We start from the raw sequence: 26,997 nt of genomic DNA, 5'->3' as shown, positions 1-26,997 counted from the left end.
AAGTAGGCTCCTTATCTGGTTACAAGTATCATGACAGATGTGCTCAAATGAGATTAAACCACTTGTGTTTTGTGGATGATCTCTTATTATTCTGTCATGGAGATTATATCTCCATTCTATGGATGCTCAGGGGTCTTAAATTTTTCTCAGGGACATCTGGTTTAATGCCAAATGAGACCAAATCTGTTGTCTACTGTAGTGGTATGGTGGAGTCCGAGGTAAGTAGGGTGCTGGAAGTGGGATTCATTATAAGTTATTTACCTTTTCGATATCTAGGCATTCCAATTTGTTCAAAAAAACATCTTCTGTTGAATGTGGGATTATTTTAGAGAAAATTGTGCTTAAGATTCGACAGTGGAGTTCAAGGAAGTTATCATATATGGGAAAAGTTACCCTAATCAATTCTGTACTGCTTTCCATTCACTCTTATTGGGTACTAATCATGACATTGCCGAAGAAATTATTGAGGGATATTGAAGCCATCTGTAGAGCATTTCTTTGGAAAGGAATGGCTGATCACTCGGGGGCATGTTTAGTTGCTTGGAATAACATTTGTCTTCCCAAGGCAGCTGGAGGATTGGGATTCAGGAAGGTTATTGACTGGAATATTGCAGCTATGGGGAAGTATGTATGAGCCATTACTTCTAAAAAAGATAACTTGTGGGTCAAATGGATTCACAGTGTTTATTTGAGCAAATTGGACTGGTGGGAGTACAAAACACACTCGGATTGCAGTTGGTATTGGAAAAATTAGTGGCTGATAAGGAACTCTTTAAAGCCAAAATGGATCTGGCCACTTTTACTGCAATGAAGTACAGTATCAAAGCAGGGATGAAATTTTATTTGCTCACCCACTCAAAGTACATTTGGGGAATATTGTTTGGGAGAGACTTAGCATTCCCAAGCACCGGTTCATTTTATGGCTAGTGATGCTATAGAAGCTTCGTACCAGAGTATATATACGCAATTACAACCCATACATGGATCAATCATGTTTATTGTGTGGTGAGTATAATGAAGATATTCAGCACTTATTTTTTTAGTGTACATATAGCAAGACTTGTCTGTTGCAAGTGAAGAATTGGCTAGGTTGGAGAGCTCAAACAGAGGAACATGGTAGATTGCTCCAGTGGATTACCAAAGCTAAGCACCTGAGCAAAGTCCAAAAGAGCATCCTGGTAGCTATTGTTGCCACCTTGGTGTATCACATTTGGAGTGTGAGGAATGATGTGCTATGGTCTCATAAACTTTGACATACAAATCATACTATAAAGGCAATTCAAAGAGATATTAGATTGGCAATTCAAAGAGATATTAGATTTAGGTTTTGCACTGTAATGTCGATTAAGACAATGAGTATAGATAGAGATTGGTTTAATAGGCCTCATGGGGATTCAGGGAGCTTAGAGTCAAAAGTTGGAAATTGTAAATGATATTGATTTTAAGCAATACAATCATCTTAAAAAAATATTTCCTCCATCATATCAATCCTTCTTTAAGATTTTATACCAAAAATAACTAAATTCAGTTCATCACGAATAATTTTTTTTTCACTCACATAAAACATGCTTTCATTAAGTAAGGTTTAGGTATATATTGTAGTGTTTTACAACTTTATCAATCAATCACTGTTCTACATGTGGTGGTGGTTGGTAAAATATGCTCTCCCTCTAATCTCGATCTATATCTATTAATTTGTTTTTAATGTAAAATATTCTTCACGCATAAATATATATGTATATATATATTAAACCTAAAGAAAATTCCCATTAAATATATGAAAAAAAATATAAAGACTTTTTTTTTCAATTGTCGATGTTCCATCATTAAAGAACTCCGATACAAGAATATGATTCACCTTTGCCATTGAGTTGTCCTTGTTATCCACCCAACTCTCTACATATAACACATAGGTGTGGGACGTGGCTATATGCATACGCACACATTTTAAAATTATATTAAGTTATTGAGATATTTCTAGGCGAATCCCCCATTTTTCGGTGTACGAGTGTACCTTCTTCGTGTAATTTTCGTACCTTTGATGATTTCGATATAACTTTTTTTTATATAATTATGTATATTTAGAATTTTTAGGAAACTCTCAATAATTTATAGTGTGAAAAATAGAGTTTAAAACATGTTACTTTTCATATATATATAAAAAAATAGACATATGTGCAATAAATTATTTGAATATTTTTGTTATAATAAATTATTCAAAAATTTTATAAGAAGCTCTAAATAACCACGCACAAACATAAAAAAAAAATTGTGCTAGAATCATCTGGATACTGAAAACACAAAAGGTGCATTGGTGTGCTTTTTTCTTGAGAGTGTACTATAACAACACCCTAAATTATTAATCTTTGAAAATTGACACGTACGTGTACAACATTACTCATCATATTACAAATAATAATAATAATGTGAACATCGAAATATACCTTATCTTAAGAGAATATTATTTTTTAACCATAAAATATTAAGATTATAGAATTGTGTTGATATCGAGTAGCAATATGAGCTACATGGCTTTTTTTTTTTAATTGATCATCAAGCTGAAAAAATTATTGAACAATCAATATTTTTAGTCTGCTGATTAATTGAAAAAAATGTCTTATTAACTCGTGCAAGTCCTTCAAGCGAAATGTTCAGTATTTTTTTTTGTAAGATTATATGATTTTGTAATATTTTCTTAATATATATTTCAATGTAAGATACAATAAAACTATTTAAGAATAAAAAGGATAATATTGAGGTGGTGAATAAATAGATTATATTATAACATGATTAACTCGATTGAGCTTACTAATTCTAAGGTTATGTATTCAAGTAAGATTTTTTTTAAAAAAATAATCACAATAATGTAGGTCTTTAAAATGATTGATATGTAACAAACATTTATTTTTCAAAATAATAAATGTAAGAAACAAAAAGTATAGGGCAAACTTTATAGTGTGAAACCTTCGTTATATAGAGGACATGCATGTAAGCCTTTAAAGTTGACTACGTGCATTTTGGTCTGTGAACTTTTACCTTTAATTAATACTGTTTTTATAATCCGTGATGAAGTCTCTTCATCAAAATATATGATGATAGTTGATTTGTATCAAAATCAAAAAGTGATAAATTGGAAATATATATGTACTTAAATATTTATAACCTTATAAATCAAGTGATAAAAATGAAAGTTTTATGAGTCATCGGTTAAAATATATATTTATTTTAATATCACTTTTTTTTTATATATATATAAAATATATACTAATATTTTAAATTTCGTGTTTTCCACAAAATATTGAATATGTTCGATAAAGTATAAGTGTGTGACTTTGAAAAAATTATCCAAAAAATTACTTTGACCAAATATTCTTATTTTCATGTGATAGCACATAGCCCTCACTTTTTATTTCACGGGTGTAGTGAATATTATTTGAAAAAGGAAAACATAATATATTCGATACCGTGAGCTTTCATATATATATATATATATATATATATATATATATATGATCATCCGACCAAAAATATGATAACAACCATCAATTTTTTTAACAAAAATAATTGCTAATTATTGATAATATTATTTTAAAATAGAATATGCAAGATTATTGCACGACAATATCATATAAAGTGGTATTCATCACTATTAGTAATCCTTAACAATACTCACATATATATTATAAGGAATATAAACTTAAATAAATAATGAAAAAAAGGCCAAAGAGAAAGAAGATTGCTATTTAGGATTTTTGTACCTGTATGACATATACATTATTCTGCCTTTTAAATTTTCTTTGAACTGTTAGATTTTTTTTTTTTTTTGAACAAAGAAGAAAACTTTATTCAAAACCAGCAAATACAAAGCAGTACAAAAACAAAAAGCTGAGCCAGCGAGCACAGTAGCTCACAAACAGCCACTGAACTCACAGCAGAACAGCTACCAGCCCAATATTAATCAAGTAACTATCCATTTTACTAGCTCTAAGAAGACCCAAACCCGAAAGTCTACAACATTACCCATAACTATTAAAAATTACCCATAACTATTTATAGTGTTATAAAATGAAACTTTTGTTAAGTTTTATCATATATGGCTAATATATTACTGACGTGATTATTTGATTATTGACTTGTCTTTATCATTAACGTGACTATTTTTGGTCGGATGATCATATATATGAAAGCTCACGGTACCCGTGAAATAAAAAGTGAGGGCTATGTGTTATTACATGAAAATAGGAATATTTGGCTAACAGATTATTGATGTGGTTATTTGATCATTGATTTTACATATTTATTTTAAATTATACACATTACGCTGACGAAAAAAAAATCTGTTGTCCCCAATTTTGTGTTCCCTCTATGTCCCAATTATTTCAAGACACCTCATTTATTTATAGTTGGGAAAAGAGAAAGTTGTAAATAATTTAAATATATATTAAATAAATAAATAATGTGTCTTTAAATAATTGGTGGGACATGAGGAGACAGGAAATTTGGGTACAAGTGATTTTTTTTCTACGCTGACATAAGTATGACAAATCAGCAATCCGTTAGTCATATAAGATAAAATTTAACATGAGTCTCACTTTATAATCCTGTTAATAGCTTAGAAATAATTTTTAATTAGGGGCACAAAGATTTGTGTGAAGAGACAAAAATCCTAAATTGCCAAGAAGATTTTTTCATATAAATATATTTATTTTTAGCATAAAATTAATTATTAATGATATATATAAATAAATCATGGGGCCAAGTATCTAATCTTGTATTGGAATGGAACAAGAAAAGGACGATGAAAAAGAAAAGTTATGATTCACGTGAATGAAAGTGAATGAGTGCCATGTAATCAGCCGCGTCGGCACACACGGCCACAACCTATGAAATCTGGTCACAGTACCCATCAAGGTAGGTCTAACTTTTTGCCACTTTATATATTTATTTACTTTCCTCAACAATAGTTACAAATTACATTTTTTTTAAAAATCTAATAGTAAGTAATCTTTCCTTCTATGGGTTCAAATTTGAAAAATAAAAAGTGATATTAATTTGGCACTAATCTAACTTCATGGACTTGATTTATTAGACTTTGACTAAACCTATACAAAATATTAAATGCAACTTTTAATAGATGTGATGTCATGCGCATAATTTATTTTTTTTGGTCGAGATGAATAAAATATAGAATGAGCTGAATTCACTGAATAAATAATTTAGTATATATATAATTACAAACAAATTTATTGTTCTGATTATATTCATTAATAATGTCTTTCGTATTGCAATCTAATAAATAAACTTAAATAAACTTTGTTTAACAAATTGATTAAAAAAGAAATTTTAGAATTTGTATATCGATTAATTAAACATCAATATGACCCGCAAATTACAAGTCTACTTAAACTAAATAAATATACATTAAATTCGTAAATATTATATAAAAATGTATATTACAACACGTACGTATTTATAAATATTAGGGTTATTTGCGGCAATAATGCCTATATAGTTAATTTTGTTGCACTTAAATGCTTATGTAAAAATTTTTGCAGCAATAATGCCTACCGTTAATGTTTTGGTGCAGCCGTTAGTCCCTGAGCCGTTATGGGTATATATGATACACGTGGCACGACCCGATTGGGTTAAATTATTAAAATTTAAAACAAAAACAATTAATGTTTATGGTTTCTAATTTAAAACAAACAAAAAAAAAAAAACTAACCGCAATTAATTAATATAACCAAAAAAATCGTTTGTCTAAAACAAAAAAATCTCAAAATTCCATACCCAGAAAAACGATGAAGCTTTCCCCCCGACCACACCCAGACGATCCACCCCCAACAGTATAGCACGTGAACCCACTAGAAGAAAACTTGTAATTCCTTCGAATTGGGGGTTAGGGCATCTTTTGCATCGGGTTAATGGAGATTGGAAAAAATTGTCATTGTCGACCACCAAGGCCAGTGGTAGAAAGAACGGGTTGGACAAACAAAAATCCTGGGCGAAGATTTAGAACATGCAACAAGTATCGGGTAAGATTAGTCTCCATTTATTTTTGTAATCTGATTCATTATATAAATGGTTATGGGTGTTCACTAGAAATTTTGTATGTTTTGGTCAACTCAGATTCATGGTGGGTGTAATTTCTTTGAATGGATAGACCCTCCAATGTGCCATCGAGCAAAGGTGGTCATCCCTGGACTGCTAAGAAAAATTGGTGACCTTGAAACTGAAATCACATCCCTAAGTACGACAGCTGACATTGGAAGTCATCGGCAATGCAGTGGTTCTTCAAATGGATTTGAGACACAATCTCACAACCTTCAAAATGTTGGAAGAGAAAGCTGTGAAAGTTGTGCTGAAAGCAGGGGTAGAGTAAATGATGGAGGTCGAATGCAGTGTTACTACTTTTTGAATACCATATATTTTGTTGTAATTCTATTGGTTGTGGTTATTTGGGCTACAAAATCAAAGTAGAAGTTGTTGGTATTGTTAGTTTATTTTTGGGTAATCTCCATGTGCAGTATTGACAATGACAAAGCTATTGCACCCTAGGCATTGATTTGTAATGAATTTTGTTGTAAAATGAAACCCCGAATCAATGTAATCTATCTTGGTCTATTTTGAATTCAGTATTCTAGTTTATGTATTTTGTGAAATAAATATGATCAACAACTAGTTACATTCATTACCATAAGAGATAGGTACAAAAATATAGGCCTAAAAAGCCAAATGTATATGATCTGTTCATGACCAATATCATGGCTATCATGACCCTGTCATGACTCAAAAAACAAATATGATAAAAAGGTGATTTGTACATGACTCTAAAATGGTCAACATAACAATTCATGACTCAAAAAATAGCCATCAAACACAACATCCAAATATCAACTTTGCATAACACATAACAGACACCAAAATACAAGATTCGACCACTAGTTCAAAATAAAATCAAAAGATGAAACTCCTTCCAGTCAGACAATATCGGGTTGAGCATTCTTTGCACCACTAGTTCCTCCTTTAGCATGTTGTTTCAGTCTTCTTTCCTTCCTTAAAAGTGTGGCTTCAGTTGGTTTTTGCAGTGGTGGACGACCTCACTTTTTGACCACACGATTCTAAAATAGGTTGAACAAACAAATATTTAGCTCCAAATTCACAAAACAATGATAAAGCAACTAATCAATGATAAAAATTATATAGGAAGAGAAGAAAGCATAAAGTTTATACCTCAACCACCTTAGCAGATTTGCATATTTCTCTCCTGTGGCCTGTTTTCAGACAATTGCTGCATGTTTTAACTTGTCCAGTTCTTCGAGCTTTCTTTAATGCAGGTGGAGGTTCATCTGTCTCCCTTCTCCTAGCTTTCTTAGGTCTTCCAGGCAGCTTCGTCTTAGGTGGTGGATCAATTGGGTTGAGTCTTGTCTGAGGCCACATATCTGGACTAGGCATAGGATGCACACTCTGTTCATATGCTTTTTGCAATGATTCTTTTTTATAGAATCCGTGGACATAATCAAAGACATTACCTCCCATGAACCAGATAGTAGCTAGTGCATGGCCACAAGGAAGCCCAGATAGATAAAACCTCCTACATGCAAAAGTTCTGAATTCCAAATCGACAACCAAGCCACTACCATTGCTGCATTGAACCTGAAATTGAAACTTGTCAGACCTAGTAACTAGACAATGCTTTGCAACCTCTTTTTGCTTCTCAATTATCTTCAAAATTCTCTTCCCCACAGGTTGAGTCATCTTCTCCAACTCAGCTTTTTTGTTATAAAACCGAGACATCAACCAAAATCTAATTTTCTCTAGTAAAGTTATAATTGGCTTGTCGTGAGCATCAAGTATGACTGCATTGAAACTCTCACACAAATTAGTCACCAAAATGTCACATTTTAGGTATTCTAAAATATGTGACTTACTCCATTCTGTGGGATTCTTCCCTGCCAGCCAATTGTAAGCACCATCTGAGACATCCTTGACTTCTTGCATTGCTCCAGCAAACTCAGCTTGTGTAGTAGTATTAGCTGCTACCCACAAAAGTTGCTTAAGTAAAAGTCCAGGATATTCCTTTTTAAAGTTAGCATGAAGATGTCTAACACAATACCTCACCTCACACCCACTAAAGATGGCTCCCACTGCATTTTCTAATCCTTTTTTATGATCACTCATCATTGTCACCTTGGTAGGACTCAAACTCCCAATATCAGCCTTCAATAGCTCCAAGAACCAGGTCCAAACCTCAGTGTTTTCCTTTTCAGCAACACAGTAGGCAATGGGAAACATGGAGTTATTACCGTTAATGCCTACTACAGCCAATAAAGTGCCCTACAATATCCTTTTAAAAAGCTGCCATCAAGACCAATTAGAGGTCTACAACCCCCCAACCAGCCATCTCTACATGCCTTAAGACAAATATAAATACACTGAAATTGCCTTCTCCCATTAACCAAATAAGTTTTCAACTTCACAGTAGAGCCAGGATTGGTAGCCAACAACCTTTTATAGTAGTCATCAATAATGGCGTATTGTTCCTTGACAGACCCATCCAACATTTTCCTTGCTTTTGTCTTGGCCCTGTAAAATGTCCAGCTAGACACACGTGAGTACTTGGTCTTTGCAGTTATCTCCCTAAATGCATTGTATTCCATACTCGGATTTAGCCTAAATTTCTCTAAAAAGTGCTTTGCAAGCCAAGTTGCGGTCAGCTTTTTATTGTCCAAAACAATGCCACAACTATGCTTGTCAACAAGTGTTTTGACCCTCATTGTTTTTCCATCTATCTTGTTAACTATTGAAGCAAACAACATCCATTCACAGTTTGCACCCTTGCACTTAACTCTAACTCTATTTGAATCATTGGCAATAAATACATATTCTCGACCACCTTCAACAAAGTACTCCCTTATTGCATTCCTTAAAATTGTAACAGTGGCAAATTCCATGCCAAGAACAAATTGATAGTTTTGCATTTTGGTTTTCGAGTTAAATTCTTTAGAATTTTTACCAGCATCAAACTCATCATCTGACTTCAATTCGTGTAACTCCTCCTCATAACATATACCATCTGAGTCTCCATCGTCAAGATTTTGAGTACAAAAATCTGAAACTGATCGCCACCACCTCCTAGGGTCAGACTGTGTACCCATCTCTATCTCAGCTTCAACATCTTGCTCAAACTCTTTCTCATCCAATATGAAATCTTCATCAGTTTGCTTTCCTTTCCCTTTTCTGTCACGCTGAACTTTTTCTTGGCTCTCCTCAGCTGTATTTTCCCTCACATCAACTTGCTTTCCTTTCCTATTTCTGTCTCTCTGAACCGGGTCTTGGTTCTCCTCAACTGTATCTTCCCTCACATCACCAATATCATCCTCTTAATCTGAAAGCACAACCACCTCTGGTATTTGGTTCTCCATATCACTTTCATAATCCATGTAGTCAAACTCTTCTTCATATTCCTCTTTATCAGGTTCATCAAAGTCAGCATCATGAAATTCCTCAGAATATTGATCAGCATCAAACTCTTCTTGTTCCCCATCAATGGTTGCATCAACAGGGATACCAACAACATCTGTAGGGACATCACAATCATCTGGTAGTTCCTCTATAATACATCTTTTCAGAGGAGGTAAAGTGGTAGCAGGGACATGTTTAACAGCTTCTGAATCTTCCTTCCAATCTAAAGGTAGAACTATTTCAGGAAAAATAAGATATATGTCAATCTTTGTAGCCCGATTTCTCTCGATATCCTCTACAATTCTTAGGATCTCCTTATCCCCTACCACCATGAAGCCCATATTAAGCACCTTTCCTATTGGTTTGTACATAAAACCCACTGGAAGTTTATGTCCTAAGTCCAAGGCCATTCCATCCAATTCCATCCTAGTGAAGTAATCAGTATCCACCCAATCAACATAATCAACTTTACCTCCTTCATATCTTCTATTGCCGAATGGAGTAAACCAGCTTCCCCCATGGTGTATTGCAATAGTGAAGATGTTAGTATGACCACCTGTTAAATAAAGACAACTCTAGTTTAGAATACTTCCCTAGTCAATAGAAATAAAAAATGCAATGTCAACATTTCACACACACACAAACTGAAACACAATATAGTTCACACACTTGACGAGCAACATAGTCTACCACACGGTTGAACCATGGACCACAACAACAAAGATTCATTTCAATAAACAAAGTATATATTTCAATGGACCTCACTCTGTCAATTGTATGCACATGCTTCCCAACAACATTTTTACCCAAATTTAATAATACCACCTACTATAAATCAACAATATTCTCACCCCCAAAAAATTTGAAAACCGACACCCTTCCCCGCCCAAACTGATCTACATAGAGTATCATTATCATTCTCCCCAAAAAATTGCTGCATGAACACTTTGAGAAATGAAACCCAATCAACAGAAAAGAACTTTGGGTAAAAGAACTCTGTACAACAGAAAAGAACTCACCATAGTCGGGTGGTTGTTCCTCCGGTTGTTGAATGATCGGCATTGTGGAGGCAAAGTCGTCGTCCTCTCTTCCGTGCTGGGTCGGTCATCTCTTCGATCGTAGGGGGGAAAGCTTAGATCATTTTTCTGGGTATGGAATTTTGAGATTTTTTGGTTTTAGATTAGTTTTAGAACTTGGTTTTAGACAATCAGTTTTTTTGGTTATATTAATTAATCACGGTTAGTTTTTTTTTTGTCTTAAATTAGAAACCAGAAACATTAATTGTTTTTGTTTTAAATTTTAATAATTTAACCCAATCGGGTCGTGCCACGTGTTTCATATATACCCCTAACGGCTTAGGGACCAACGGCTACACCAAAATATTAACGGTAGGCATTATTACCACCAAAAATTTTACATAAGCATTTAAGCACAACAAAATTAACTACATAGGCATTATTGCCGCAAATAACCCTAAATATTACATTCTAGTTTATGTTATATTTTCTTAAATAAACTAAAGAATAATTACAGCATATTTGATGGATTTACCTTGTAACCTATGTGTTGGAGTTACAAATTCGGTAACTAACTATAGTAGATATGTAAATTACGCCTATTCAACTTGAATTTGAAGGAAACAGAAATTATATAGCTGCTATAAATCATATTTTGCCATTTATAATATGTATAAATGATCAAATTGACGTTTTGGCATTTTAAGTGTTAAGAGAAAGCAAAGAAATAGAGAGGGAGGAGTTATACATCGCTTACTATCAGGCGACATGTTGCTTGGTCATAACTACTCAATTTTTTAGTATCTTTGTAACTTTTTGCTTGGTTTCAACCACTTTATGGTAACCTCATGAAAATCTTCCGGTTACACCCATTTTTCTGAAGAGTTACCTTACCTAGTTGAAAGGCTTCATGGGAGATGACCACGTATCCATTATATTGTAATCATGTCTAATCCCATCGAATCTGGGACTAAGGCATAACTTTGTAATTTACCATTGTTAATCACTCACTACTGTATGTAAATAGGGCAGTGAGAGTCATTTGTACTCAACAAAACTATTTGGTGTAAGTCAAAGCTCTGTCCATTTGTAAACTATAGGGAACTTGAGTCATTGCAAGTTCTTATTGAATAAAGTGGCTTATGGACTAGGCTTCGTTAATAGTCGAACCATGTAAAACCATTTGTGTTGTTTGTCCTTTTATATTTCCAACTTTTGTCGTTGACGAGATCTTGCGTCAACACTTCCATTTAAGTCCATGAATGCCTAATTAATATTCTGTTACAACTAAGAGGTTGGTGGATGGTTTTCAAATTCAAAGAGTGTTGAACTCTATAAATAGTAGTTTTTTTAATTCATGTGATTGCCTTACATTCTCATTCTAAAGAGTACTAGGTTGAGAGTGATAGACTTGATAAATCTCAAAAGTAATTCTAAAGTGTATTTGTAATGCCCCAAAATCCCTAATGCGGTTTAATGGTTGGATTAGTAGGCCGGGAGGGCCATAATTGATTTATTATGTCATTAAACTATTATGTGCATGTTTATGTGAATTATACTATTATATGATGATAAATGCATGCATGTGGGTCCACATTTCATCATAAGGGCATTTTGGTAATTTGGCCCGTTGAGGGCGTAATTGTATATTTGTATGCATGTCGGTGAACTATTGTTGAGGCCACACTATAGTGTGGATTTGTTCGAGATATTCGGTATGAGACGATCTTTGAATACAAATTATCAGTTTGGTCATAACTGGGTTGAATTCGGGGCTCGGGGTGATTTGATGATTAGAGCATTGCTAAAAATTATAGGGTAATGAGATATGATTTTATTAGTATCTGAGAATAGCGGGAATTGGAGGGCATTAATTATGATTAACGAGATACGTGAGAAATGACAGTTTTGCCCTTGGGGGCTATTAAGAGATGAATTAAGCATGGAGGGTATTTTGGTCATTTGACCTTAGGTTATATATTAAGTTTGAAGGCTGTAGAACTTGTAAAACAGAGCATTTGATTTCTCCCCTCCCGTTCATCTTTTCCCTTGAATCTTGAAGCAAGTTTGGGGATTCAAACTTGGAGATTGAACCTTGAGGTCTTAGGCTAGTGTTCAGCCATTGAAGAGGATTCAACCTAAGCTTAAGGTAAGGTTTTAGTTCAAGTTTATGGTTCCTTGCTCTGTTTTTGTGCTGGTTTTAAGATTTGGAGTTTTGATCATGGAAATGAGAGTTTGATGAAGTTTTGATTGATTTAAGGCTTAGGTTTTGATGGTTGTGTGGTGGATAAGTTGTGGTAATAGTTGGTGGATTTGCTTTGTGATATTGGGAGAGTTTTAATGAGGTTTTGAAATGAGTTTGAAGGGGAAAAACAGGGTGTTGACGCGGTTCTTCGCCAACAGGTAATTAAGAAAAGGAGAGAAAGGGATTAGTGCTTAGGTTGAACCGAAACAGAAATATGATCTTAGGAAATGAAATGGTGACTCAAAATACATTTTTTAAGTGGTTCAAAGGTTAAAATCCTTCTACTCCACTAGTCAGTATTATTGCTATATATTGGGTATTTGATTACAGGGTATTTCTTACAATCGAGAATCCAACCTCTATTAACTCCCAAGGTCTCCATGTTTATAGGAGAAGGCACCTGGGAGTTGGTAAGAAGGTCATCCCGTGACCTTCTTGCCTATCATGTCAACTCTCTGACATTCATGATTAATTCCTAAACCTGACATATGAGTGTGGTCAAATCAACAGGTAAGGAGATAATGGGTCGCACGGCCCAACCCAGTCGTTGGTGTTTGAATACGCACGTTCCTGCTGCGTGTCCGAGAAGTCAGTGATATTTTAAACACGTGATGTCTGATATATGCACGTTTACCTTGCGTGGTTGACTTTATAAGGGGTCACAGCCTCCAACTCCAGCTCGTATCATGAGCTAGATCTTTACTCGACCTGCGGCCTTCCGAGTTCAGACTCAATCCTTAGGCAATCTTGGCGAACCCTTAGGTTACCCCCGAGCTAAGGAGGTAGGACCTTACGATGGCAGCTTCGGTCCTGGAGATGTTTGCCTGGTAATCATGATTAGGCCGTACCTCAGCTCGCTAATCAGCCCGTGGGAAAATCAGGGCGTACATCTGCCCCCCAAGCCCCTGCTCGTGGTACACGACGTCGTGTAAGGCCACAGTAGGGGCTTTTAGGCTTCCCCATGAACTTTTCACATTCCACCTTTTACGCAGGCGCCTAATACGTGGAGCATCGTGGTTGGGGACGGTACGTCTTCCGAGAACCACATTTAATGGCTTAGCCTATACCCAGCCGTCGTTTCGTATATCGAGTGGAGGGCCTTGGATCCCACATCAGGGCCATCCAATGACCCTCTTTATGTGACCCTTCACGTATATAAAAAGGGGTGGCCACCCTACGCATGGGCCACCCTTTCATTTGAAATTTCTCAGAAATTCTCTTCTTCTTCTCTCTTCATCTCAGAAGAAAAACCCTCTTCTTTCCGTCTGCCACCCTCAGCGTTCAAGAAGCTCAGGCGTAAGGACTCCTTCGAAGCTTTAGAAACAAATACTCCGATGAAGCTCCAACCTAGGCGACTCCTACACCCACTTTCCAGCCAAACACTCTGTAAGTCTCCTGACTGTGCATGTTTTGAAAATATTTTTCACTGTCTCTTAGGTAAATATTTACTGTAGCCGCATGCAAGGGTTTACTGGTTTTTGTGGGTATGAAGGGTGAAAGCCTTTTAGGTTAGGGTATTTTTGCAGTAGGAAATCACTTAGGAGTATGGTTTACAGGATGCCTTTTCTGGGGAAAATTTTTAGGCAGGATTTTTGGTATTTTGGGTGCAAAACCGGGTAGCTTAGGGGACACGCTTCTCAGGCGGTTTTGCCTTTCATGCCTATTAGAACTTTCCCTCCAAGGCAACATTTTAACTTGACCCTCCTGACACACGAATTCCGAGTAATCGGGGATCTGTTGGGAGCACAGGCGCGTGTTCATAGAACCGCGTGGTCTCACTCTCCACGAGCTGGGCTTACCTCAGCTCGTGCAAAGAACATTTGATTTTTCCTCATGCTTGGGTTGCCTTTTCTGAAATCTTTTCTTTTGTTCGCTAGGCGACCAGATGGCACCGAAGAAGAATGCCCCAAAGAAGACCGCTGGCAGCTCGGCCTCCCAGCAAGACAAAGGAAAAGCGGTGATGCCCGAATCCCCGATCCCTAACTTTGGGCCTGCGGTGGAATAGGAGCTCGAGGTGGCTCCTGACGCGTTCTTTGAGGCGGAGAGGATCGCCTCAAAGATTACCTACCGGATGAAGGTCAACAAAATCTTCCTCTCCCACAACATCGGGCTGGGGAGAGCATCAGTGATTGCCTGACCTCCCGCAGAAGGCGAGCGAAGCTGCACGCCGCTCGACTAGGCATTCGCGGCCTGGAGCGACGAGCACTTCAAGGCGGGGGCCTTCCTCCTGTTGGACCAGTATTTCACTGACTTCCTCAATTTCGTGAGGTTGGCCCCATTCCAGCTCCCCCCCCCCCCCCCCCCAACTCTTATCGGCTGTTGGCGGGGTTAAGATATTTATTCTTGAAACACGAGTGGGAGGTCCCCACTCCTGCGGATATTTTGTACTTTTTCTGCCTCAAGGCCAGCTCGGAGCAGCGGGGGCGAGGCGACGGGTTTTATTACTTAACCCGATTCCCCAACACGACTGCGGTCATCGAGCTGCCCAGCCACCCCAACGACTTCAAAGATCAATTCTTTATGTCGACGGGGTTCAAAAACTGCGAGCTCTACTACTTCAATCGTCCTCGTAAGTGCTTTTTAACCTTAGCTCGTAAGTTAAGTGTCGTTTAGCTCCTCCTGTATCCCTTTCTGACTTAGATTAATCCTGTAGCTATCTTCGTGAGGACAGAGAAATATGTGACCCTCGGAGCCCAATACGAGACACTGGCAAGCTTGCCCCCCAGTGAGAAGGATTACCGCGTGCTCGTAACAGACGAGACGATGGTGGCCTGCAAGCTGATTTTCCCAAATCAGACTTTGAACCTAAGGAGGCCCCGGGGGCTTCCCCCCACTCGCGACACCAGACCTACCATCGTGGAGGAGGTCGCGGGGAATGAAGATGAGGAGGACGAGGTTCCCCTTGTGAGGAACAAGAAGCGGGCGTTGGAGGTCGCCCAGAGAACGGGCGAGGAGAGGATCCAGTCCGAAGCAGCCGTGGGTCCTTCTGGCCAAGGTAACCCTTATTTGTTTAGGAACTTAGATAGGGCCATTGTCGACCCCCGACTAGCTAGGTTCAATCCCAGACAAATCGTCCAATGTCATCGAAGGGATCCGGACCTGGATATAACCCTGCTCCACTATGTCGACCAGCTCATGCTGGACTACCAAGATAGCCGACCTAGGGGTACCGTAGTAGTAGATAACACCCTAGCCTTTAGGTCGATCCTATTTGAGGAGTATGGGACCAACCTTCGGTCATGGCCATCACTCCGGAGGGGTGCCGTAGCTCCTGGACTTAGGCAATATGTAGAGGAATCTAGTCCGGAAACAGAGTCGAATCCAGAACTTGCACCAGCTCGGGAGATAATCGACTTAGATTTCCCTGCGGGAGCTCCGGAGTCGATGGTCGTAACCATAGGTTCTTCTTCTAGCTCGGGGGGTAGGATCCCTTTTAGTATATATAAATACACTTGAATCTCTCTTTGCTTTCGTTTTTGAATGGCTGTTAACTTTTGTACTAACCATATCTCTATTTTGACAGAAGAGATGTCTTAGCCCGAAGAGAGTCTGCGAGGTGCGTTCACCGGGGGGAACCCCTCAGCTGGGGCCGCTGGGCCAAGAATGAAGAGTCTCCGAACGTCTAAGCATGCCGCCGGGACCCCCACCAAGTCTCTTGCAAAGGAGAAAGAGCAACCCCGGCTGCCCAGGTCGTGGGAACGGTTCCTCCTGCTGCAGGGGGAAGCAACATGCCCCCACCCCCTTCGCAAGCTCCAACCCCCGCCCGGGACGCAGGGTTGGAGCTCGAGGCTTCGGCGATTGTACCCTCCGAGGTACGCATCCCAGTCAATCCCCAGGACCTAGAGAAGATTCCAGAGGCCTTTCGGGGAACAGTGTATGAGTCGATGAACTACGCCGTCAGCCACATATACAAGTTCAACGAGAAGGAGCTCCGGGCCATCGAAACCAGGAGCCCGGTGGGCGTGCTGGAGTCTTCACTAGGCATGCCCATGACGGTAAGCTGACCTTACCCTTTTTTGGTTTTTTATTATTACACTTTGCCCTGTTTTTTCTTTCTTCCTTCTTTTTTTTCCTAAGGCAATTGCCTCTCTGCTTTCGCAGAGCGCCGTTGCCCTTCATCGGAGCATCGCCAGGACCAAAACTCAGCTCGAGGAGATGAGGAATGAGCACCAGACGGCCGTGGCCACCCACCAGGCTTCTCTGCAGGCGGCTAAGGATGCCTTGGCGGCATCGCAGGCCGAGCTGGAAGAGACTCGCCCGAAGCTTCAAGAGCTCGAGACCGCCCTCGCCACTGCGCGAGCAGACCTAGATGCCGCGAAGGAGGAGGCCAAGGCCGAGCTGGCGACCGAGCGGGCAACTTCAAAGGCCGCCATGGAATACATGTTCTACCATTTCTGGGCCTATAACCAGGACGTCGACTTCTCCTTCCTGGCAGCGAACATCTGGGAGCGCTTGCTGGTGAAGTTCCAAGCTCGCCTCGATAAAGAAGCGTCCTCCGAGGCCGGAGAAGGCTCTGGCGCAGCTGAGCAGGGCGAGACGGCGACCTCCAAAGGGCCACCTGGCGGAGCTTAGGGCCTTCCCCTCTCGTGCCCTTTCCTTCAATATTCTTAATTTTTTTTGTGTAACCTTTGCATGAGGTGCTTCCACCTCAAGACAATTTAACTCAATTTTATTTTTAATTAATTTACTGCCCTTTGCCTCTACGCACTTTAGTTACTATTTTTGAAAAACTTAGTTCGCGTTAATATTTATCTATATCTCGAGCTCTTTAGGAAGAACAACGATCAATAGATTTAAATCAACTTCTAAGTTTTATGACCTGGTTATATCCAGGAACTTAATTTGAAAACTTAGTTCGTGTCAATTTTTATCAATATCTCGAGCTCTTTTAAGAAGAACAACGATCAATCGATATGAATCAACTTCTAAGTTTTATGACCTGGTTATATCCAGGAACTTAATTTGAAAACTTAGTTCGTGTCAATTTTTATCAATATCTCGAGCTCTTTAAAAAGAACAACGATCAATCGATATGAATCAACTTCTAAGTTTTATGACCTGGTTATATCCAGGAACTTAATTTGAAAACTTAGTTCGTGTCAATTTTTATCAATATCTCGAGCTCTTTTAAGAAGAACAACGATCAATCGATATGAATCAACTTCTAAGTTTTATGACCTGGTTATATCCAGGAACTTAATTTGAAAACTTAGTTCGTGTCAATTTTTATCAATATCTCGAGCTCTTTAAAAAGAACAACGATCAATCGATATGAATCAACTTCTAAGTTTTATGACCTGATTATATCCAGGAACTTAATTTGAAAACTTAGTTCGTGTCAATTTTTATCAATATCTCGAGCTCTTTAAAAAGAACAACGATCAATCGATATGAATCAACTTTTAAGTTTTATGACCTGGTTATATCCATGAACTTAATTTGAAAACTTAGTTCGTGTCAATTTTTATCAATATCTCGAGCTCTTTAAAAAGAACAACGATCAATCGATATGAATAAACTTCTAAGTTTTATGACCTGGTTATATCCAGGTACCATATGCCCCCCAAGTAACTGGGAAAGGGTCTTTCCTAGTTACTTTAGATTACACTTGAAGAACATGTACAAACATAAACAAAAAGTTGATTCTCATTGCTTAATACATAAAAAAATGGCCTTTCAGGCCTTACAAGTGAATCATTGATAGTATTTCTTCAAATGGATGGCGTTCCAGGTCCGTAGGACTGCCCCTCCATCAAGACGAGCTAACTTATAAGTTCCCTCCTTAATGACCTCGATGACTTGATACGGTCCTTCTCAGTTCGGTCCCAAGACTCCATCTTTGGGGTCCTTACTGGCCAAGAAAACTCTCCTGAGGACCAGGTCGCCAACGCTAAAGGCGCGACTCTTGACTTTTGAGTTGAAATAGCGAGTGATCTTCTGCTGATAATGGGTGAGCTGGAGTTGCGAATCTTCTCGCCTTTCATCAACTAGGTCAAGGGAAGCACAAAGTAGCTCGTGGTTGTGGTCCTGGTCATAAGACTGGACCCAATGCGAAAGCACCTTAATCTCCACGGGGAGGACTGCCTCACTTCCAAAGGTTAGGGAGAAAGGTGTATGACCCATAGGAGTCCGATGTGAGGTCCGGTATGCCCAGAGAACCTGGGGGAGCTGTTCCGGCCAAACCCCCTTCGCTTCATCTAGTCTCTTCTTGAGGCTCGCCTTGTTGACAGCCTCGACCTGGCCGTTCGCCTGAGGATAGGCCACGGAGGAGAAACTTTTCACAATTCCGTACCTCTCGCAAAACTCGGTAACAGGTCGCTGTCGAACTGAGTCCCATTGTCAGAGACAATCTTCTTGGGCAGACCGAACCGACAGATAATGCTCTTAACCACGAAGTCAAGGACTTTTTTGGAAGTTATCGTTGCCAGAGGTTCCGCCTCAGCCCACTTTGTAAAGTAGTCGATGGCCACCACGGCGTAACGGACCCCGCCCTTTCCAGTAGGGAGGGTGTCAACCAAGTCGATCCCCCAAACTGCAAATGGCCATGGGGAAGAGATCATCTTCAGCTGGACTTGGGGAGCTCGGGCAACTGTGGCAAACCGCTGGCATTTGTCGCACTTCTTCACGTATGAGACTGAGTCTTTGGACAGAGTTGGCCAGTTATAACCTTGCCTCAGGACCTTTAAGGCCAAGCTTTGCCCCCCAGAGTGATCTCCACAAAAACCTTCATGCACTTCCTGCAGGATGGTCTTTGCTTTGCCTGGAAGAACACATCGCAGGAGAGGTAGGGAGTGCCCACGTCGGTATAACACCCCATCTACTACAGTGTACCTGGGAGCTTGATACAGAACTCGTCGCGCATCATTACGCCCTTCAGGTAGCATTCCCTCGACGAGAAACTCAAGGATGGGGGTCATCCAAGTCGGCTTGGCGTCAATCATCTCGACCTCCGCCCTGGCTTCTTCTATGCTTGGTTTCTCCAAGAATTATACCGGCACTAACCCCAAGGTCTCTGTTTCCCCAGAGGTGGTGAGCTTGGCGAGAGCGTCTGCGTTAGCGTTCTGCTCTCGAGGTATCTGCTCGATCGAACCCCGCCCGAACGCGGACACTCAGCCTTTACCCTTTCCAGATAGGCAGCCATCTTAGGTCCCCGTGCTTGATATTCGCCCAGAACCTGGTTTACCACGAGCTGGGAGTCACTGAAGCACTGAACGGAGCTCGCCTTCAGCTCCTGAGCTATCCTTAGCCCGACCAGCAAAGCTTCGTATTCGGCCTCGTTGTTGGAGGCCTTGAACCCGAACCTCAGCGCCGAGTGGAATCGATGTCCTTCAGCGGATATCAAAATGATTCCAGCCCCGGAGCCATTTTCGTTGGATGAACCATCCACAAATATCCTCCATGACGCCTGGGCTGAGGTGACCTAGGGCGAGTCTTCTGTAGGATCCTCCCGGAATCCTGTGCATTCGGCTACAAAATCGGCCAGGGCCTGACTCTTTATAGCAGTTCGTGGGGTGTACAGAATCTCGAACTGGCTGAGCTCAATTGCCCACTTTAACAAGCGTCCCGATGCTTCAGGTTTTTGCAAAACCTGCCTTACAGGCTGATCGGTCATGACGTGTATTGAGTGGGACTGGAAGTACGGCCTAAGCTTTCGCGAGGCCGTGATAAGGCAGAACGCCAATTTCTCCATCAACGGGTACCGGGATTCAGCTCCGAGAAGTCTCTTGCTGATGTAGTAGATTGGCTTCTGAATTCGGTCTTCTTCCCGGACCAACACGGCACTGGCTGCATCCTTTGTGACAGCTAGGTAGAGAAAAAGAGGCTCTCCTGCTTTTGGTTTGGATAATACGGGTGGTTCGGCCAGATATGCCTTCAAGTCGAGGAAAGCGCTTTCGCACTCTTCTGTCCACTTGAACTTCTTATTTCCTCGGAGCAGGTTGTAGAATGGCAAACACTTATCGGTGGACTTGGAAATAAACCGATTGAGGGCTGCCACTCTCCCTATTAGGCCTTGGACATCTTTGCGCGACCTGGGTGAGGGAAGCTCGAGCAGTGATCTGATCTTGTCGGGGTTTGCCTCGATTCCTCAGGTATTGACGATGAAACCCAGGAATTTTCCCGATGCGACTCCAAAAGTGCACTTCTGTGGATTTAGCCTCATGCCATACTCCCATAGGATCTTGAAGCATTCTTCCAGGTCGGAAACATGGTTATCGGCAGTCTTTGACTTGACTAGCATGTCATCGACGTACACTTCCATGTTTTTTCCGATCTGGTTTGCGAACATTCTATTCACCAACCTTTGATACGTAGCTCCGGCGTTCTTCAGCCCGAAGGGCATGACCTTGTAACAATAAACGTTAGTCGGGGTCATGAAACTGGTGTGCTTCTGGTTCACCGGATTCATGGCGATCTGATTGTAGCCCGAGTACGCGTCCATAAAGGACATGATCTCGTGCCCCGCCGTGGCATCCACCAACTGGTCAATCCATGGCAATGGAAAGCAATCCTTGGGGCAGGCTTTATTTAGGTCGGAGAAGTCGATGCAGGTCCGCCATTTCTTGTTGGGCTTCGGGACCAGCACGGGGTTGGCGACACAAATTGGAAACTTGGCTTCACGGATAAAGCCGCATTTTTTGAGCCGGACCACCTCTTCCTCCAAGGCTTCAGCCCGGGTCGTTCCTAGGCGTCTCTGCTTCTGGGACTTTGCAGGAACGCTCTTATCCAGATGAAGTGTGTGCATGATGACACTCGGGCTGATTCCCACCATGTCCTCGTGTGACACATCCAGGTTATCCCGCAGAAATCTGACCAGCTCCTCCTTCCTCTCGCTGCAGAGGTTTTTTCCGAGCTTGACCATCCGTGATGGATTCTGCAGATCGATGTTTACTTCCTCGAGCTCCTCAATAGCTTGGAGCTCGGATCTGTCCTCGCCTATTCGGGGGTCAATATCCTCACTTAAGACGATATTTTCCCCTTCGGCGCTTTGAGGTTTTTCAATCTCAGGATCAGCTAAGGGTTCCCGAGATTCCTCTTCACCACCTTGGATGGCCATTGCCGGCTGCCCGGGTTTAGATTTTCCCTTCATGGAAATGCTATAGCATTCCCTAGCAGCGAGCTGATCACCCTAGACAGTGCATATTCCCGTGGAAGTAGGGAATTTCATCGCGAGGTCGTCCCAAAATTGCGTTGTATGCAGCGGAGTAGTCGATGACCACGAACTCGAGGAGTTTGGAGACTGTCCGAGATCCTTCCCCCAGGGTGATCACCAGCTCGATAGTCCCTATGGTCGCCGATCCTTCTCCCGAAAAACCGTACATCATCAGGGAGGTCGCCTTCAGCTCGGAGACAGTCAAACCCATCTTTTCTAACGTGGACTGGAATAGGAGGTTCACCGAGCTCCCATTGTCGATCAGAACCCTCATAACCCTCCGATTAGCGAGCTGAACTGCTACGACCAGAGGGTCATTGTGAGGGAACTGGACATGGCCCGCATCATCTTCTGTAAAAATGATTGGTTGTCTCTCCAACCGCAGCTGCTTTGGCTGACGCTGCTCCGGGGCAAACTCTACTCTGTTGTGTGCCTTAAGTTCGTTCACGTACCTCTTTTGGACACCCCTGCTCGTGCCAGCCATATGTGGACCTCCAGAGATGGTGGATATCTCCCCTCCTACCATGGGAGGAGGGACGTCCTGATCTACCCGAAACCCGAGCTGACTGACCGGGACTTCTGGAGCAGGTCGACTTGTTGGAACCTTGTTCCGCGCGTATTGAGCCAAGGGGCCGGCTCGGATGAGAGTCTCGATCTCATCTTTTAGATGCCTACAATAATCAGTATTGTGGCCAACATCGTTGTGAAAGCGGCAAAACTTGGAGGTGTCTCTCTTCCCCTTTTAGTGCTTTAACGGCTCAGGCCTCTTCCAAGGGAAGCGAGCAGAGTTAGCTAGGAAGATATTCTCCCTAGACTGGGTGAGCTCTGTATAAGTCGCGTAGACGGGCTTGAACTTGTCCACGGACTTATTCTTCTTTTGGCCGTGCTGGCTGCCTTCACCACTTCCCTTTCTTTTGCCTCCACCGAGCTGGTTGTTTTGTGTGACATTTTGGGTCGTTGCCACGACCTTCGTCCCCACTCCAATGGGCTGATCAGGAACCTGGTTAATTCCTGCAGCTGAGGCTTCGGCTTCCTCCAAGTTGATCCATTCCTGGGCCCTGTTGAGGAATTCGTTAACCGAGCTGACTCCCTTTCTTTGTATATCTTTCCAGAGATCCCCTTCGACGAGGATTCCAGTTCTCATGGCCATGAGCTTGGAGCTATCATCCGCGTCTCTGGCCCGAGCAGCGATGTTCGCAAATCTGCTCAGGTATTCCTTCAGAGTTTTGCCGGGCTGCTGCCTCATGTTAGCCAGAGAGTCGGCCTGAACGCGGGCAGCCTGGGAGGCTCGGAATGCCCTTTTGAAATCTGCCGAGAAAGTCTTCCAGGAGCTGATTGACTGTCTTTTACCTTGCTTGAACCACTGCCTGGCAGGTCCAGTCAGTGTGGAAGGGAAGATTAAACATCTCAGCTCGGGGCCAATGTTGTGGGCCATCATCAGGGTGTTAAACATCCCCAGATGATCCGACGGATCTCCGTCTCCATTGAACTTGGACAGGTGTGGCATACGGAAACCAGGTGGGTACGCCGTTGCTGCTATGCTGGGGGCGAAGAGCTCCATCTCGTCCCCTGAATCATATTCATCTTTTTCTTTTTCTGACAGGAGCTTCTTCATCAGCTCCTCCATCTGGGCCAGGTGCTCGAGGGTTTGGTCCTGATATCCTTGGTTATTCCGGGGCTGTTCAACAGCTCCGGATCCATTGTACATATTTGGTGGGTTATTGCCCCTCCTATCTTGAGATAGGTTATTTGGGGCATTCCCGCTATTACGTACTTCGGACAAGGCCCCCCCTGAGCGAGCATGGCTGTCTCCTCCTGCTGGCTCCCCTCTATGAGAGTTAAGGCGATCTCGCAAATCGCCTCCCCGAGTGGCTTGTGGACTTTGTGCCGAACTTAGACGCTGACGCAGGTCCCTGCCAGAAAGGTCACTACGGCGACTTCCGGTCCAGTAGCTCCTGCTAGAGAGGCTTGGAGCTTGCCTTTGGTGTTAAGGATCTGGGCTTTCCCTTGGCGCCCTTCTACGTCGGGAAGGTCCGGCTGATGGCGGGTTTCTCCTGCTACTCCCATAGGCTGGGATATCTTGGACGGGCCGAGGAAGAGATGGATATCTGATTGGAGACGGAGGATGCCTGACCGGAGAGGCGATCCTAGTTCCGTCAGGACGGATCAAGTTCGGTGGGGGCCTTTCGGCCCTGCCAACCTGCTGGTCCCGCACCTGGCGATCTGGACGAGGCACAGGACGGTTGTTGGGGACAGGCTGATGCTGCGAGCCCTCCCCGGACCTCCTTCTGGAATTTCTTCGAGCTACCCTGGGCGCGCTCGAGGCTGGTTCGGAGCTAGGAGTCGAAGTTCTGACCGAACGGCTGTACTGCTGTTGTCCAGCTCTAGGCACTTCTTCGAAGTTTGCCTCTCGATGGTGTGATGAAGGAGTGGAGTTAGCTGTCGGAGGTCTGTCCGAGCGGCTATGCCTGGACCAATTTCTCCGGAGAGATTTAGGAGCCTCGCCTTACCTCTCTCCGATGTTAGCATCGGTTGTGAGAGGGGGTAGTCGGGCCAGCACATCCTTGATCTGCTGGTTAGCTATTGCTAGCTGGCTCCTCAGTTGAGCATTCTCCATCTCCACTGCAGTGTAATAACACGGGTTTGGATTAGGTGGCCGGGGCGCCGAACTTCCGGTGTCATCTTGGCCCGCTGGCTGTTTTCCTGGGCGTTGCTGTACTTCAGGAACTTGTTCACCAGGGATGGCAGTATGATGAGCCTCCTGCCCATCATGTTGTTCTGTCTCGTTACCGTGCCTGGATCGAGTAGTCACCATAGTTGGATGTTTGTGACAACACTAATCGAACATGCTCTCAATGAAAGCACCAAACTGTTAACGCGGTTCTTTGCCAACAGGTAATTAAGAAAAGGAGAGAAAGGGATTAGTGCTTAGGTTGAACCGAAACAGATATATGATCTTAGGAAATGAAATGGTGACTCAAAATACGCTTTTTAAGTGGTTCAAAGGTTAAAATCATTCTACTCCAGTAGTCAGTATTATTGCTATATACTGGGTATTTGATTACAGGGTATTTCTTACAATCGAGAATCCAACCTCTATTAACTCCCAAGGTCTCCATATTTATAGGAGAAGGCACCTGGGAGTTGGTAAGAAGGTCATCCCGTGACCTTCTTGCCTATCATGTCAACTATGTGACATTCATGATTAATTCCTAAACCTGACACATGAGTGTGGTCAAATCAACAGGTAAGGAGATAATGGGCCGCACGGCCCAACCCAGTCGTGGGTGTCTGAATACGCACGTTCCTGCTGTGTGTCCGAGAAGTCAGGGATATTTCAAACACGTGATGTCTGATATATGCACGTTTACCTTGCGTGGTTGACTTTATAAGGGGTCACAACCTCCAACTCTAGCTCGTATCACGAGCTGGATCTTTACTCGACCTGCGGCCTTCCAAGTCCAGACTCAATCCTTAGGCAATCTTGGCGAACCCTTAGGTTACCCCTGAGCTAAGGAGGTAGGACCTTACGATGGCAACTCCGGTCCTGGGGATGTCTGCCTGGTAATCATGATTAGGCCGTACCTCAGCTCGCTAATCAGCCCGTGGGAAAATCAGGGCGTACACAAGGGTTTTTGGCTGGGTTTCAGGTGGGGTCGCGGCTCTGTTCTAGAGCACCGCGACCCAAGCTCATTGAAGAGGAAGGGAGAAGTTGCTGGGCTGTTGGGCTGTGACATGAAGAAGGAGGGCTGCGACCCATGTTGGGGAAGGATGTTTGGCCGCTTCTAGTTGAGGAGGCGGGCCGCGGCATGGTGATGTAGGGTCACGGCCCTTAATGGCATTTTGGCCAAAATTGAGTTTTTGGCATGGGGAATCAATCCTTAGGCTTCGGGATCGTTCCTACTACCCGGTTTAGTAGGATTCGATGTCCCGAAGGCTAGGTTTTGGTCCGGGAACCTTTTGTGATTCATTTTATTGATGGAAATCCATAATTGATTATGACCAGGTGACCGTCAAGGAACTAAAATGTTGATCGTTCTCAAGGGTCGTTCTTTTACTAATTCTCGCTCGAACCAGAGAAAATTGCATCCTATATGTGACATGCATGGTTATAATTGAGGCATGTTGAGTGTTTAAATGTGGACAGTGATTGCATATCAAATGCTTAGCAAATCTTGCTTACTTGTGAATGGCATTGACTTACTAGTCAGAATCGGCAATGGTGTCAGAACTAGTTGTGATGTTGTACCTTACTAGTCAAGTCCGACGGTAGTTTTGAGCACTGGTCGTATGTTACTGACCTATGAGTCAGGAGCGGCATAAGCGTCATGAACGCAGAGACGAGAAAAGATTAGATCTAATCGACATCAGCATTGAATGACTCATCATGAGCATTAGTGCCGGACCGACCCCAAGTTCGATGAAAACTAAAAGCGCTTTCTTAGTTCCATGACTAGTTACTCAGAGCCAGGGCCAGAAGGCCCAGGTGACCGTATCGTCACATGGCTAAGGGTACGGAACCCACATTAGTGACTCCATGATCACTCAGTTGGTTTACATTGGTGATTTGCTCATCAGTCACTTATCCTGTTTAAGCTAGTGATTCGATCACTTATTTGTAAAGGGTACGGAACCCACATTAGTGACTTTTACAACTGTCACTCTTCTATTTAGGGCTATAAGTCTTGGATGATTATCATGATCATCATTTGATATTATATACATGCAGTATTGAGTTTTCTTGTTGGGTTATGGCTCATGAGTGCTATGTGGTGCAGGTAAAGGGAAAGAAAAGCTCGCCCAGCCTTGAGTGGAGAGCTTAGGTGGCAATGTGTACATATGCGGCCGCTTGACCACCACGGCCAAGGAGTTTCTCAGAGGGACTAGGGGTTAACCCTACTTTTTCTGCTTAGGACGGCGGGTTGTAAATTTTACACTGTAATGACCATTTTGTATTGTGAATAACTTGTAAATGATTTTATGGGCCCATGAACAGTTGTATGTTTTAAATAAAATATATCATTTCTTTTTTATTGGTTCTACTCCTTAACCCATTAATCACACCTAGATGCACGTTTATAACTAAAGAACTCAATTAGCGAGTTAAGCACGGTTCAAAG

Source organism: Humulus lupulus, chromosome 6, assembly GCF_963169125.1.
Source record: "Humulus lupulus chromosome 6, drHumLupu1.1, whole genome shotgun sequence".
In the NCBI taxonomy this organism is placed as follows: Eukaryota; Viridiplantae; Streptophyta; class Magnoliopsida; order Rosales; family Cannabaceae; genus Humulus; species Humulus lupulus.
Note: the sequence above shows the minus strand (reverse complement) of the source record.